The sequence below is a fragment of the Pteronotus mesoamericanus genome, unplaced genomic scaffold (genome assembly GCF_021234165.1).
Source record: "Pteronotus mesoamericanus isolate MK-2021 breed Mesoamerican mustached bat unplaced genomic scaffold, CSHL_Meso_final scaffold_651, whole genome shotgun sequence".
Lineage (NCBI taxonomy): Eukaryota > Metazoa > Chordata > Mammalia > Chiroptera > Mormoopidae > Pteronotus > Pteronotus mesoamericanus.
This window is the reverse complement of record NW_026555325.1, coordinates 34984149-34998734: the sequence shown is the minus strand read 5'-3', so window position 1 is coordinate 34998734 and position 14586 is coordinate 34984149.

Genomic DNA, 14586 nt, shown 5'->3' with positions numbered 1-14586 from the left:
AGTGTCTTTAGTTTTTAAATTCAGTTCCTTTTTCAAATAGCATCCAGCGGGGCCTCATACACAGAAGAGATATAGAAGGTAATTTTCCGGAGGGCAGCTCCTTGGAGGGTCTGCGGGTTTCAGCCTTTGTTTAGGCACCAGTGTAGGGAGCAGAGAGCTGGGCCGCTTTCCAAGAAGCAGTCAGGTCTCCAGGCCACTGGGGGCATCTCCAGGGTCGCACAGGGGCCCATAGTGGGAGGAGCTCCAGAGAGAGGCCAAGATCAGTGCCTTCTTCTCCTTCTGCAATCTTCAGTGAGATTTTGCCTTATTTTCTGTCTTTCCTGCTCTTCAGTAAATGACTCCACGGCCCTGTCTCCTTTCGCTCGACATGCAGGAATGATTTTTTGAGCCTAGGCTGTTTGGACTGCTAAAACAAATTACCACGGACCAAGTGGCTTCAACAACAAACATCTATTTTTCACATTTCTGGAGGCTGGAAGTCCAAGATCAAAATGCCGGCAGACCCGGTGTCTGGTGAGCACGCCTGCTTCCTGGTCCCCAGATGGTCGCCTTCCTGCATCCTCCCGTGGCAGAGAGAGGAAGCCAGTGCTCTTGCCTCGTCAGAGATCTAATCCCAGTCAGGAAGCCTCCGACCCCACGGCCTAATTACCTTTCCCCACGCCTCACCACGCCATTACTTTAGAGGTTAGGATGTTAAACACATGAAATCTGGGGGAACATATTCAGCCCGTAATAGCCCTGTGGGTTTCTTTCCTGGTGTGTGGGGAATATATATATATATATATATATATATATATATATATATATATATGAAAATTTAGCATTTTTAAGTGTTCAATTCAGTGGCAGTAAGTACATTCACAAGGTTGTGCAACCATCACCACTCTCTATTTCTACAACATTTCATCATGCCAAAGAGAAACCCTGTACCTGTTAAGCAATGACTCCCCATTCCCTCCTCCCCCCAGTCTCTGGTAAGCACTATCCTACTTTCTATCCCTATGAATGTGCCTATTCTAAGTACCTCATTTAAGTGGAATCATGCAATATTTGTCCTTTTATGTCTGCTTTGCTTCATTTAGCATAATGGTATCAAGATTCATGCATGTTATAGCATGTATCAATACTTCATTCCTTTTGAAGGCTGCATAGTAATTCTGTTCAATATTTATACTGCAGTTTGCCTATCCATTCATCTGCCGATGGACCCTTAGGCTATTTTCACCTTTCAACTACTGTGAATAATGCTGTTTTGAACATAGGTGTACAAATATCTGTTTGAGTCCCTATTTTCAATTCTTTGGGGTATATACCCAGAAGTGGAATTGTGGAACCATATGGCAATTCTATTTTTAACTTTCTGAAGAACCATCACGCTGTTTTCCACAGCAAGCCTCTGTGCTTTCTGGGCAGACCAGGATTATTTTCTAATGGAATTTGGCAATGAGCATCATCGTATTTGTTTAATTCTCTCATATTCACTCACCTACTCTTCTCTGAGGGTTTCTGCACATCTTCTTAGTTCAATTGTCTTCTATCGACTGTCTAGGTTATCATGTGTCTCAGGGCAGCAGATATGTGATCTATTGATTGATGATCTATTGATGGATTGATAGACTAGACTAGCAACAAGGGCGGGGATGGGTGCGGGGTGGGGGAAACATCATCTCAGTTTTCCACACCTTCCTGAGCCACCCTGTCAATGCAGGGATTCTCAGTTTCCACTCCTCACCCACGGACGCCTGCACGTCTTTGGCCTCCCCCAACACTCTCTGATTTCCTGCTACCATTCCCACCATCTGTTCCTTCATCACAACACCCTTTTCCACTCCCCATGCCCCTTCTCTCTCCACCCTACCCCTCCCTGCTCAGGAGCCGCAGAAGCTGAACGGACCACACAGGCCTTCACTGAGCTCCTTCTCCTAGAGAGCTTCATGGCCTGGAGTTTCTAAAGACTGATCTAGTGTTTCCACTGTTATTTCTACTGTTTTGTCTTCTTGGTGGCCGTACACCAATCACCCCAGGCCCCCGCAGTATCTGGGACCGGCTGAGCTCACAGTAGGACGTGGCAAATAGGAGCACATTGATTTACAAGTATGACCCCGTCAGAGGCTTGGACAAAGATCTGCTTGCGGTCCCTGAAGGAAAGGAAGCCGGTGGGTAACAAAAGAGGCCGCTGCTAGGCGCAGAGGCCGGAAGAGCCCTCTGCTAGATTTCACTTTTTCCTTTTTAATATTTTTACTGTGAAATAGGGCATGTATTCTGAGAAGCATGTGAAATGTAATTGAACAGTTTAATGAATAATTATAACGCAAACACTTCTGCCGCCCACCTGCGTTAAGAAGGGCAACACTACAGGGCAGCCGCGAGCCCCGCCCACCCTGGGGAACCCTGGCTAATCCTGACGCCTTCCCCCCTGCCCTCCTCCCTGGGTAACTGTATCCCAATTTTACAGTAACTTGTTGCATTTTTCCCTATTTTTACTATTTTTGATTGCAACCCTGAAAATTATGGTTTATTCTGCTTGCTTTTGAACTTTGCATGAAAGAAATAATGTTGCACATACTCTTTTAAGATTTGCTTCACTCATTAACTTGATTGTGAGCCACACCCCTGTCCCTGCACCTCGCGGCAGTTACTTCACCTTTGCAGACGTGCCCCCTTCCACCGTACGAGCATAGCTCCATTGATTTGGGGCATAGGTGCTATAAATGCTGACGCACGGAGGCTGCCCCCAGGTCGGAGCTATTAGAAAAGACAGGCCCGTGATCACCCTCGCCCATCTCCAGGATCAGCACTGCCAGGTCGCGGTGTCTGTGTATCGTCACCTCTGCTAGATAACGAGTGCCACCCCGTTTGCCTGCTTCGCTGCGTCATCCTCACGCTCACCTCAGGTGAGAAAGTGCCCGTTGCGCCCCCGTCCTCTGACACGCGGAAGATGCTCTGTCGGCCCACGCACAAGGAGGGCCCACCTGTCTATTCTGCTGGAGCTAAAAAACGTTCCATAGACACATCCATGACCTTAGCAACCTCCAAACCCAAGGACACTAGGAGATCCTTCCGCAGGAGCTGCACCCCAGTTTGGGGGTGACAGGGGTGGGAGAGATGATGCAAGAATCTGAGGGGCAGGCATGAACCAGGGGCTTGCCACTGTCATCCTGGAGCTGTGAACCCGGGAGCCCTAGCCAGCCAGTCATACAAAGTACATCAAAGGCTCGGGATGCCACTGGCTGTGGGTTTAAACAGAGCCCAGGTGTGGCCTATAAACTCCCTCTCGACTCCCTGCAGGGCTGCACGCCTGCCCCGACCGGAGTCTCCGCACCCAGCCTCAGTGCGACCGGGGCGCAGGGCCGCGGGGCCGAGTCTCCCTTGGCCTTCCAGCTGGGAGGGCTCACTTGGGCTCTGGGACGGGTGCTCACCCCCGGAATAGCGCAGAGATGCCCTACTACTCTTTATAAAAATGTACCTCATTATTATAAATTTCAAGCAATAGAGGTAAGTACAAAGAAGAGCACAAACAAATGCATCTGAAAGCTCACCACCCAGAGATAATCATCACAAACATTTGGTCAAGGGCATTCCAGATATCTTTCTGTGCAAATGTACAGATGGACAGAGGGTAAGAAGATGGACGAGTGGATGGATGGGTGGGTAGGTGGATGGACACACCAGTTATACATATAATTTTAGAAAAAAACCTACTGTCATTGGTAGTTGAAAATAAAAATTTATTCTCTTTACAAACTAATATTTGTTGATCTCTTCCTCTAATTATAAGAGTAAGATATTTTCAATGCAGAAACCTGGAAATCACAGAACATAAATGAAATTCATCTGCATCCCACTGCCAGAAGATTACTATTCACAAATGTGCATATACGATGCAATATTCTCATCTATTGGCAATGCCTTTCTCAGAGGAGCACAGCAACGCACCTCTCTCGCCCACCTCCCAGCTCTGCCTGAGCTGTTCACACGGCCCAGCGGCCAAGGACTCTCTGGCAATGCTGGCCACTAGGCCCCACACTAAGCCTGCGCAAACGGACTCGCCCACCGAGGGCTCAACAATAACCAAATCTTGCACTTTCCGATAAGGAGCCAAAAGGACGACGGGCCCAGCCCTCGCTAGTCCAATGGTAGGTGGCAGCACACTTATTTTCTCATAAACAACCATGCACTTGAAGCAAAACAAAGCCAATCCTGACCATTGTGTACGGTCTTACGCAATCTACAGATCTGCATGGCTCAATCCATAGAAAATATCAACGGCAACAGTTTTTTTAATAGCAACTAACTCCATGAATCTTATTGGGGCAATAAACTCCATGAATGCCCTCAGAATACAGACACGGCAGCTCAGAGTGCGGCCTTTGGAGACTGCCCACCCAGAACAGCTGTGGCAGCCCCTCGCACGGTTCCTAAAAAGCACAAAGCCAGACAAAAGTTGAGACCAACTACCTATCTCATCTCCACAGCTACAAGGCCTTGAACCAAACTGTAAAACAAAGCACTTAGGAAATGGAAACAATAAATAAAATTCTGCCTATGTCCGTCCCTACCACCAGCTGGGAGCTACCTCTCCCCTGCGAAGTGAGTTGGCCTCTGAGCTCCCACCGCCATCTCCATGGCCAGTGCTCACCCCAGGAGGCGCCGGGGCCTGCTGTCTGCACCCAGGCTCTTGCGAGAGGCTTCACCAGAGCTTTGGAAAACCAGACCCAAAGGTTTTTAGCTTCCCTCCCATACCACAGAGTGGCGGGGCTGCGCCTGGGGGGTCCTGAGGCCATGGATTGATTGTCCCCACCCCTAATCCCTCATTCCACACCCATTCCATGCTCCCTGGTGCCCCTGGTTACCCAAGAGCCTCATGTGATCCCCACACACAGAGCAGCCACCACCGAAGACCCTCCCCACAGCCCTTCACTCACATCAAAATCTCTCAAACTCCCATCCTCAGAACGGCCCCGTAGCCCACCCATCAGTCATCCCATGGCCAGCTCTGTGGAGGGGACTGAGCTGTTCATGCATTTCGGTTCCCAGGCAACAGGGCTGCATTTCAAGCGGGTCCTGCTGAAAGCTGTGCTCTACTCCGAGAGCGTGGCCGTGCCAGATGCTGCTGCCCTGGGCCTGGCTACTGGGGCTCTGTCTGGGGCGTGTCAGCTGTGGGGACCCTACTGCCTCCATGACTGAGACCAACCTGATTCCAAGGAGTTGGGGAAAGGGAGAAAGGAGGGAGGGCACCTCTCCTTTTCTGTCTCAGCCCCCCTGTGGGGGCGCAGAGCTCACTTGCTCTGTTCAGCCTAGCCACGCACGGCACCAGCTGGTGAGCTTGCTAGATCCTTCTCTATCCCCCATGCCACCTCCTCCTCTCACCTAAAATGGGAGGAGAGAGGGGGAGGAACGTTTTCGTCCTGTGCTGAATTTATCCCAACTGCAGACCGGCTGCAGAAGCTGGGGAGAAGATAAACAGAGGTCTTGTTATAATCTTTCTAAACCTCCCAGCGTTCTCCAGCCCACTCCATTTGCTTCCTACCTTGTTGGGGGAGGAACTCCGGCTTCTACCGCTCCATCCTGCATTGGAAAGGCTGTCCCCTTGCTCATGGAGGTTCTCCTCCCTGTGGGAGCTTCAGAGCCCAGCTTAAGTTTTTTTCATATATTGGGACTGAGTTTTGACAGGAGCTTAGCATTTTCTAACCAGTGCTCCCCTTTGCCTTGGTCACTACAGGCACATCTTGTTTTATTGAGCTTCGCTTTATCAAACTTCACAGATATGGTGTTTTTTTACAAATTGAAGGCAAGACTCTCCACCCAAAAAAAGATTATGAGTCGCTTTATTGCGATAGTCGCTTTGTTAGGGTGGGCTGGAACCTTGCCCGCGAGCCAAGCCCAAGTTATGCCCGCAGTTGACCCTGAGGCCCACCCTGCCCCTGCAAACTCTCCCCAAAGCAATGGCACATTTGGTTTTGTCTCATATCCCCCTTTCTCGCTTCTAAGAAGATATATAATAATGGCCACAGCCTGACAAAGAAAAGGGAAGGACTTGGATATCCACCAAACGGACTATCAGGCTTGGACGCTAGGTGACTGGGTGAAGGGAAAGGATCAGAGAAACTCCAAGGGTCAGAACGCAGTCCCCTTTCATCTCCATGAAAGCTCATAAAGTTCTCCTGCCGGAAACTGGGGGAATTGACATCAAAATTCAGGCATATGGGTGTTTGTCACCTTGCAGTGGGACACAGGCACATGGTCATCCCTGACCATTTAGGGGCCCTGGACTTTGTGAGGAGCCAGAGCTGCGGCCAACCAGGGAGGAGCACTGCGGCAGAGGGGCGGGGCCCTGTGTCTGCAGGGCCCCCAGGCAGCTCTCCCAGCCACGCGGCCAGGTGCAGCCCCCGCGGTCCCTGGAGGAGTTGTGATGCCCACTGGTCACCAGCAGGGGGTGCAGACCCTGCAGGACTGGTGTTCTGCGTGCTTTTGCCTGCGGGCCTGGCTGTAACACAGCCCGTGCCTCTCTTTTCCCAGGCTTGCTCGCCAGCCCTCGGCTGCCCGCTGACCCAGGCCCAGCTGCTCTCGTCACAAGGTGATTTCTACATGGGACTTTTATTTCTGAAAACAAGGTGCCCAGAGCGTAGAGTGCCTTTTTCAGCATGACGGTCCACCTTGCCATGATTAATAATCACCCTAATCCCAATACAATAATGATTTGAAAACTAGGCAAGTGTTTCCTTTTGTGCTTGCCTGTTTGCTTTGGTGTTTTTCTCTCTGCACATACTTTTAGCACCTGCCTGGCAACATTAATTATTTAAACTGATGTGTAGGTGGGCAGAGCGTCCCACGGTGCCCTTGAAGTGACAGTTTGCTTCTGCTCTCAGGAGAGTCAGAACACATGATTCCTTAGTCCTCGGGAGAAGAGAGGAATAACAAGAAACGAAAGGTTTCTCAGTCCATTCAGGTTTGTGGGGAGGGAGCTGAAGGGGGGACCAAGGGGCTGCCCTGGAATGAAGACCTAATGAGTTCTTCTGAGTATCTCTGACTGCGATGCTCCTGGCCCAGGCGCCTTGAGCAGACAGAGCCGGTCTCACATCGTGCATCCTCGAAGGCCGTGTAATTACCCGCAAAGGCGGGCTCTGAAATCAGTGGAACATGTGGGCTCTTTGAGGCTGCAGTCCCCGTGGTCCCCGGGACCCCGCCTTCCGGATGACATCCAGACGTGTCATCATTCTATAGGTCTGATTAGCTGTACGATGTGCTATTTTCATGTTCCCAGGATTCGTCTGAGGTAACTCTGCTGCTAATTGGGTTTGTATCTGGCAGCAGTGACATTGCAAAAAGGTTTTGTAGTCAATTATGTTCCCTGGGAACACACAGAAAAGGGTTGTCCTGTCAATGCTGATGTGGTCTCTACCTTAATGAACTGCCCCAGACAAAGGCACAAAAGGACATTATGGTCCCTGAGTACCTGTCTTTGCAGGTGTCTGTTGAACAAGCAGCGGGGCGTTCTCTGGGCACCGTGCGAGCCCGCTTCCCAGCACCTCCCTTTCACCTGCTGGGAGGAAACACACCTGAGTGTGATCAGGCCTGTCAGAGCCACTTTAAAAAATCTCCCCCAAGGAAATGAAACACTCAGTGCTCTTCCTGCGGCCTAGGGCCAAGGGTTTGGCTTCACTGCACCGAAGCCAGGAAATGGACGGTACCCATCCCACTGCCTCATGACAGAGCCACACGGCACACGCCTGGGGCAAAAGAAGTGGAATTCTTCCCACCAGGTTTGTTTTTCTGGTCCAGAACAAATAATCTTTCAAATGCTTTAACATCCTGGGCGTGGGTGTAAGTGATGTTACTTATGTCTCATGGAGAAGATGGTGTGTTTACGGAAGTTATCTCGCTGGCTGCAAGGGCCGGCCATCACTTGGAGAAAACAGCAAGGCCTCGGCTTCTTTTTTTTTTTTTTTTTTCCTTAGGGCCCTGATGGGTCAACTTCTGCCACATTTTTAGAATACTGGGGGTTTCCAAACCTCTGCCCCAAGGACCTGGAGTCACTTCCTGTTCACAGGGAAATGGAAATGGGAAACTCCAGATCACTGGCTCAGAAAGAAATAGGCCCCCGGGCCTGGGAGTGGCGTGGAGGAAGTGGGCTCTCTCTGGGGCCTGGGGCTCCCTCTGGGTCATGGGGAGCCCCAGTGAGAGTGACCTTCTGAAGAGGTGGCCACCGTCACAGGCAGGGGTGGGCGTGAGCGAGGCTGCGGTCAGCCTGTGGTGAGCAGGCTTCCAGGCGGCGTGGGCAGCACCTCGTGAGTTGGGCCAGGCCAGCCCGGGCCTGAGGTCACCCTGCACCGTGTTTGCCTCCACGATCCCATGACCAGCCTATAAATGGATACAGTGTGGTCCAACCACTCCTGCTATGGGAACTGAAATTGCACATTTCCTGCCTTTCATCTTGATGTGTTGGGGATGAATATGTCAAATAACCTAACCGCAGCGCTGGGGCAACGGGCAGGGCCATTGCTCTGGGACGCAGGGAGGGCTCCAAGGGTATGTGGAGAAGCTTGAGGGTGGCAATAGAGAGGGGCCCCGGGGCTTGCTCCCCTGGGCACCATCTGCCCACACAGGCCATGGGAGGCCTTCTGCTTGGCTGGGTGAGGGATGTGGCTCAGACAAGGTACACGGCTTGTGTGTGGGCATGTGCTGCGGTTGATGAAGCCAGATTGCTAATTCTGGCTTATTTCTGGGTGATGCTGGGAAAGCTTCACTGAGAAATTTTACCATTAGCTCGAGAGCATGGGGCTCTCCCTTGATCTCCTGCCAGGGTAGATTTTTGGAGAAGGGCCTGGCTTTAAAAAAGCAAAATCAGGGAACATAAAGGCAGACCATGAACACGCCAGCTAACTTTGGGGTGATAAAACTGATTTATTTTTTAATTTCAGGACACAGTAAATACAGGGTGGTCACAGGTCCTTGTAGAGCCCCGCACTGGCTGGCTTGCTGAGTTTCCTCCTTAATCCTGATTTGCTTTCTCTCTCCAGCTCTCCACCCCACCCCCGCCTCACGTCTTCATCATACCCCCCACCCCCGCCCACACTCACACACAGGCAGCCAGGTTTTCCCTGCAGCCTCTTATCCTTGAAGGCATGCGTCTTTCTCCCTATACCAGGCCCCATGTAATGACTCCCGTCATAAGCCCAGGAAGCTTCCTGGTGTATCTCTCTTGGGTCTCTGATGACAACCTCTCATTCCCAGAACCTGTTTCTGGTTCTTCCTTAGAATTAGCCCAACCCACTGTCCTTGTTTTCTTAGTTCGTTTGACTCTCTTTGCTCTTCCTCAGCCATATGGCAGGAGGCAGATGATCTGTCTCCATCTCAAGGGTGAATTTCCATCTGCAATGTGTCAGTCTTCATGCACAGGGTACAAGAGAGAGCTACGGTTTAGGGCAAAAAGGGTTATATATACCCTGTCCTGTGTCACTGAAGGGTGGGGGTGTTTGTCACAGAGCCAGACCCTGGAAACACATTCTTAAGGTGACAGTTCTGATAAAGGCACAAGGTCCTCCTTAACTGACATGTGAATTAGCCTCCAGAATAGAAATGAACACAGAAGAACAACCCTTCAAATTGGCTAATTGTTCTTCTCTAAGAAACAGAAATCAAAGATCAGTTTCCAAAAAATTATATTTTTAAGAGGTCAAGCGTGAGGGGCTCTCTGAGGGGGGTCAAATCCTTCAACCCTCCTCCACAATTCATTGAAATGGGACCTGGAACTGGTCTGGCTGGAGCGAAAGACTATCACGTTCAGATCTCGAATTAGGGACTCCCGTGGGGCATTTCTTCCCCCCTACATGTGTTGTGAAAGGCTTCACACAGGAGGAAGGAGGAAAAGGCCAGGTAATAAGACAGCACTTGTTTGTGCAGGACAAGAGGGCCCTGGCCATCCTCAGGCCCCTCCATTCAGTGACAGTCTCAGGCTCAGAAAGGCTTTTCTCGCCACCCTGGGCTCCCTGAGTTTCTGTTGCTGTCCGCATGAGAGGCTGGGTGTGCTGCTGCGCACGTGCCCACAACGCAGCCCCAGTGCCCCGGACCCGGCCTCCTTGCTCTCGGAGCTCCGGCTCCCCCGCACCTGCCACACTGGTTTTATCTTTTTGGAAATGAAAAACAAGCCACATAAAGTGAATGTCACCAAAACAACTTTAAATACTTCTGAAAACAATTTTACAAAACACAAAAAGAAAAGGACCAGTCCCCACAAAATTGTCCCATTTAAGAAAGGGGACTGGTTTTAGTCCTCTGACATTCTGTATGGACTGGGAAACAGGGTAAAGGCACTGCTAGGAGGCAGGATATATGGACGGTGTGGATTTCCTCTGATTCCAGCAGGACACGTACCCTCTGAAGAGCCTTGTCTCCAATTTTGGGGTGGACTTCACCTGCGGCCTGTCACCTTCGCTCTGCACAGATGAACCTCAGACTTTCACTTCTCAAATGTGTCTGCTGGTGGCGTTCTCTTGGCAGAGGAAGACAGGCCACAAACAATAGTGTCTTATATCTTAGACATTTGTGTGAATTCTGCATTTGTATTTATTTTCACAGAAAAAAATCCGACTTTAAATTCTTCATTGGTTGAACCCAGTTTGTAGTACTAGGAGTGAACCACATAAAGGCAGGAACCAGAAGCCTGGATCAGGGCAGAGGGCGGGAACTCCCTCAGCCTGGAACTGGACCTGAGCAAGGCTGCGTTGCCCGCAGTGGGCAGACTGCTGAGGGGTAGGGGGTACCACGAAGGGCCACATAGAGGGATCCCCATCAAAGGTAGGGACTTGGGCACCAGGAGTTGGCAGGTGCCGTGGCCAGGTCTGGGGGAGTAATGGGAACAGCTCTTAGAGGATGTCCTTGAGCCTCAGGGATTCTGCCCAGTGCAAGCTTAGCTGAGGTAGGAGGTAAGTTTCTTCATGGCTCTGCCCGTGCTCTGCTGGTCCAGGTGCTTTAGGATCTCACCTAACGGGATGGATCCTATTCCCTTGGGTTGGAGGTTTCCTTTCCTTCCAACAGTCCTTAGAGTTCCTGCCCAATGACAGACGGCTCGGGCAGGAGACGGGGGCAGCGGGCTCTGGGCTGCTTCACTTGGAGGACTGGCTGGGGCTATGTCCCAACACTCTCCCAGGACGAGTCATATTTTTTTCTTCAGCATCACTAGCTGGTTTATGGCTGGAACTCTGACAGCTAAACACACTTCTTCGTTTACAAGTTGTTCGTCTATTACTGCAAGTATTAGTCAACATTTGGGTTGTAGTCATAACAGAGTTAATGCATAATTTTTCTTGCTTCACAGCATATTAAATAAAGAATTGGCAGCACATTAAATAAAAGGTTAAACTGATTAATTATTTTCCCTGTAAGTCTTCAAGTAGAATCAGAACTCCAGGCAAATGTACCATGTCTATCCAGGAGCTCCAGACACCCCCAGGGATGCGACAAAATGAAGTTAGTGTCACTGATGCATTGAGTCACTGCACAAAGAAGAGATACCAGGGATCTACTGACCCCTGATGGCTATCAGTAGGCTAATGTACTTAAAATTAGTATGACAAATGAAATACCGTATTTTGCCACATATAATGCATACCTTTTGCCCAAATTTTTTCAGGGAAAAATGAGGATGCACATTATACATGGGTGGTACTAATTTCACATCTATATATATGTTTTTAATTCTTTTATTTATGTTTATGCATTAAAAGTGTAACTCCAGAAAGCAATAATGATATCCAATAAGCAAAACAATACCCTGGAATACGATGATCAGTTTTGTTTCTAAGTATAAATAAATAAAAGATTGAATTATAAAATTAAAACAAAAGAGGTTTTTTCCTGAAGGTCTGGGCCAAAGATGTGGACATGCCTCATATATGGGAGTGCATGATACATGGCAAAACATGGCAGTACTTGACTAAAACTCAGTCTTGGCTAGCTCATCTTTCAAAGTCTAGCTAGATAATTATGGAGCTGACATCCATGTTTTAATTTGTTATAAGGCCTCTATAACAGAGAAGGCAAATCCCCATAAATATTAAGAGACATCTACACTCTTTCCCACTGAGCTGCTAGTCCTGTCAGTCGTGCAGTAACATCCAAGGCCCATCTTCGTAATATGTAATTAGCTAAGTGGTCCCGAGACCAAATTACACAGTGCTTGAGAAAATGAGACTGTAGACAAGACTCAAGTTGATCTCTACGCTTGGCAAATTTATCATGCATATTGCAGGCTTTTCACTAAGGAAACCCTCTCACGCATTTATGAATGTATGCGTTTCTGGCCTACACTAGGGCACGCTTGGATGAGTCTCACGTGCAAACTCCTCACAGCATATTCCACTGATGTGTCCAAACCCTCCCTGAATCTCCTTTGATCTTGGTCAGATTTTTAACCCAAAAGTATTCAGAAGACTGGCCCCGATATTGCTGGCCCTTTAAAATTTGGCCACCTTTTAGCCAAAAGGATGTGTGAGTCTTTGCTAGACTAATGTGCTAAAGGTTAGGGAGCAACTAACATCATTGCCTAAAGGACAGGGGAGGAAAGAAGGGAGGCTCGATTTTAAAACTGTAGCAATATTTTTTAAAATTTCTTGTACTGTCTGCTTTATAATATTCTGGGAGCCCTGACAAGCTTTTCTCTTTGGCAGTTCTTTCTGCGAAAGGGTTATTGCTCATCATTTTTTGCTGTGTAATGAATATAGTAACTATTCAGCTAGACAAGTGGTTTCAAAGGCTTAAGAGAGTTGCTGATTTGACTGCATTTCTTGCACTTATGCAAGTAATTCTACTGAAAGATAATTTAAAAATTCCATTGTAAAAAAATTCAGGAGAGGTGAAAAAAGTATTTAAGTGACCTCTTTACCAATGCAATTGTTGCTTTGAGAAACATAATTTAAAAACAAATTTTAAATTGTCTTTGCTGAGATCAACATCATAAAATACTCTATTAGTGAAAGTTTTTTTCTGAAGTGAATTCTTTATTAATTTTACTTTTGATAATTTCTGTCCTTGTGTCAACAGTAGAACATTCTTGGTCCAAATTAAGACAAATTAAAGGTTTAGGGAACACAAGTGAATAACAATGTTTATTAGCATTGCTCAGAATAGAATCTCAAGCAGCAGATGAAATGGACATTGAACAGCATTCATGGTTTTGACTCTTCCAGATCACAGCAAGGACTGAAGTTCATGTAACCAGCATAAACCAAGGGTCCTGCATGGTCCAGGCTTGGCACTGGTCCAGACCTGCAGAAAAGTATAATTGGAAACAAATCAAATCTTTTCTGTCTCTTGAGAAAGTGCCAAAGATAAGAATGGGTGTTAAACATCCAAATATCTCCTTAAAAATACTCTTTAGACCACTGTCTCTCAGTCTCCAGCTCTCTCTCCTTCTGTTTCCCCAACAGCTCCGGGGACCCGGCTTGTGGCTTTTCCCTCCCGCTCCCTCAGCCCTCAGTTCTCCATCTGTGTTTCAACTTGGCCTCACAGGCTTCTTCAGTTTTCCTCTAGGTCATTATTATCCGGATTCTGCGTGGCCAAGAAAAGCTCAAAACACACTGCTACAGGCCGAGGGAGGGAGTAGGGCACACGTTCGAGTCTGCAGCAGATTTATTGTTCTTGATTTCTGTTTGTCCCAGAGAAGATGAGAAGCTGGTTGCAGAATTTTGCTGTCAAATCACTTCCTGAATTAATCAAGTGGTTAGACCCTGGAGGTGCAGGGCCAAGGGCCTGCTCTCAGTTCCTGCCAGCTTTGCCTTGTCTTAGAGCCGCAGAACCCAGTTCACACTTCTACCCAGAGTCAGCGGAGGCAGAAGCTACCTGAGACCGTATGTCCTGCGAGAGGACTCTCAGATCTTTTTCCTTTTTATACTATATACAAATATGGGGAGGGGGAGGCAGAGAGATCTTTAGTTCTTAAAAATCAAAATGCAATTGCTCTCAATGAAGCAAGGGTGGGAAGCGAGAGGCCTCTCCCCTCGGGTCACATGTCCCATTCTGCCTTCCCTTCTCTTGGGGCCACTCTGAGGGGCTCCTTGGAGTGCAGTTGGGGCCATGGGTAGAGTGGATGAGCACCATATTTGGAATCAGAAATGAGAGACTGCTGTCATGTGAGCTCTGCTGCTTATGACCTCAGTGAGCTTGGACACATTACGCTAACACCCGGCCCGCTGGGCTGCCGTGATGGTGAAACGGTAGACAGGGGGACCACAGCAAATGGTGACATCTTCCCTACCCTTCGTCTCAAGGGAACAAAGAAGAGGGCAAAGCTGGGTGTGGGGCAAATCCATCTCTGCCCCCGGAAAAAGCCAGCACCCTCCTGGCTTTTTCCACGAGTGGGCAGCCGCCTGTTTTGTCTGTAATGAGAAGCATTGATGTAATCCAGTGATTAAAGATCCAACAATTACTACCGAACTGGCAGCCCAAACTGCAAGACACTAAGCTGAGATTGAAAAAAAGAAGCAGCAGCAAAACCTGACCATTTTGGATGTACTGAGACAATGACAGAGGCAGGTCAGCTGTGTCATGGATGAAATCTCAGAGCCTGAGGAAGTCCAGATGTTCAGA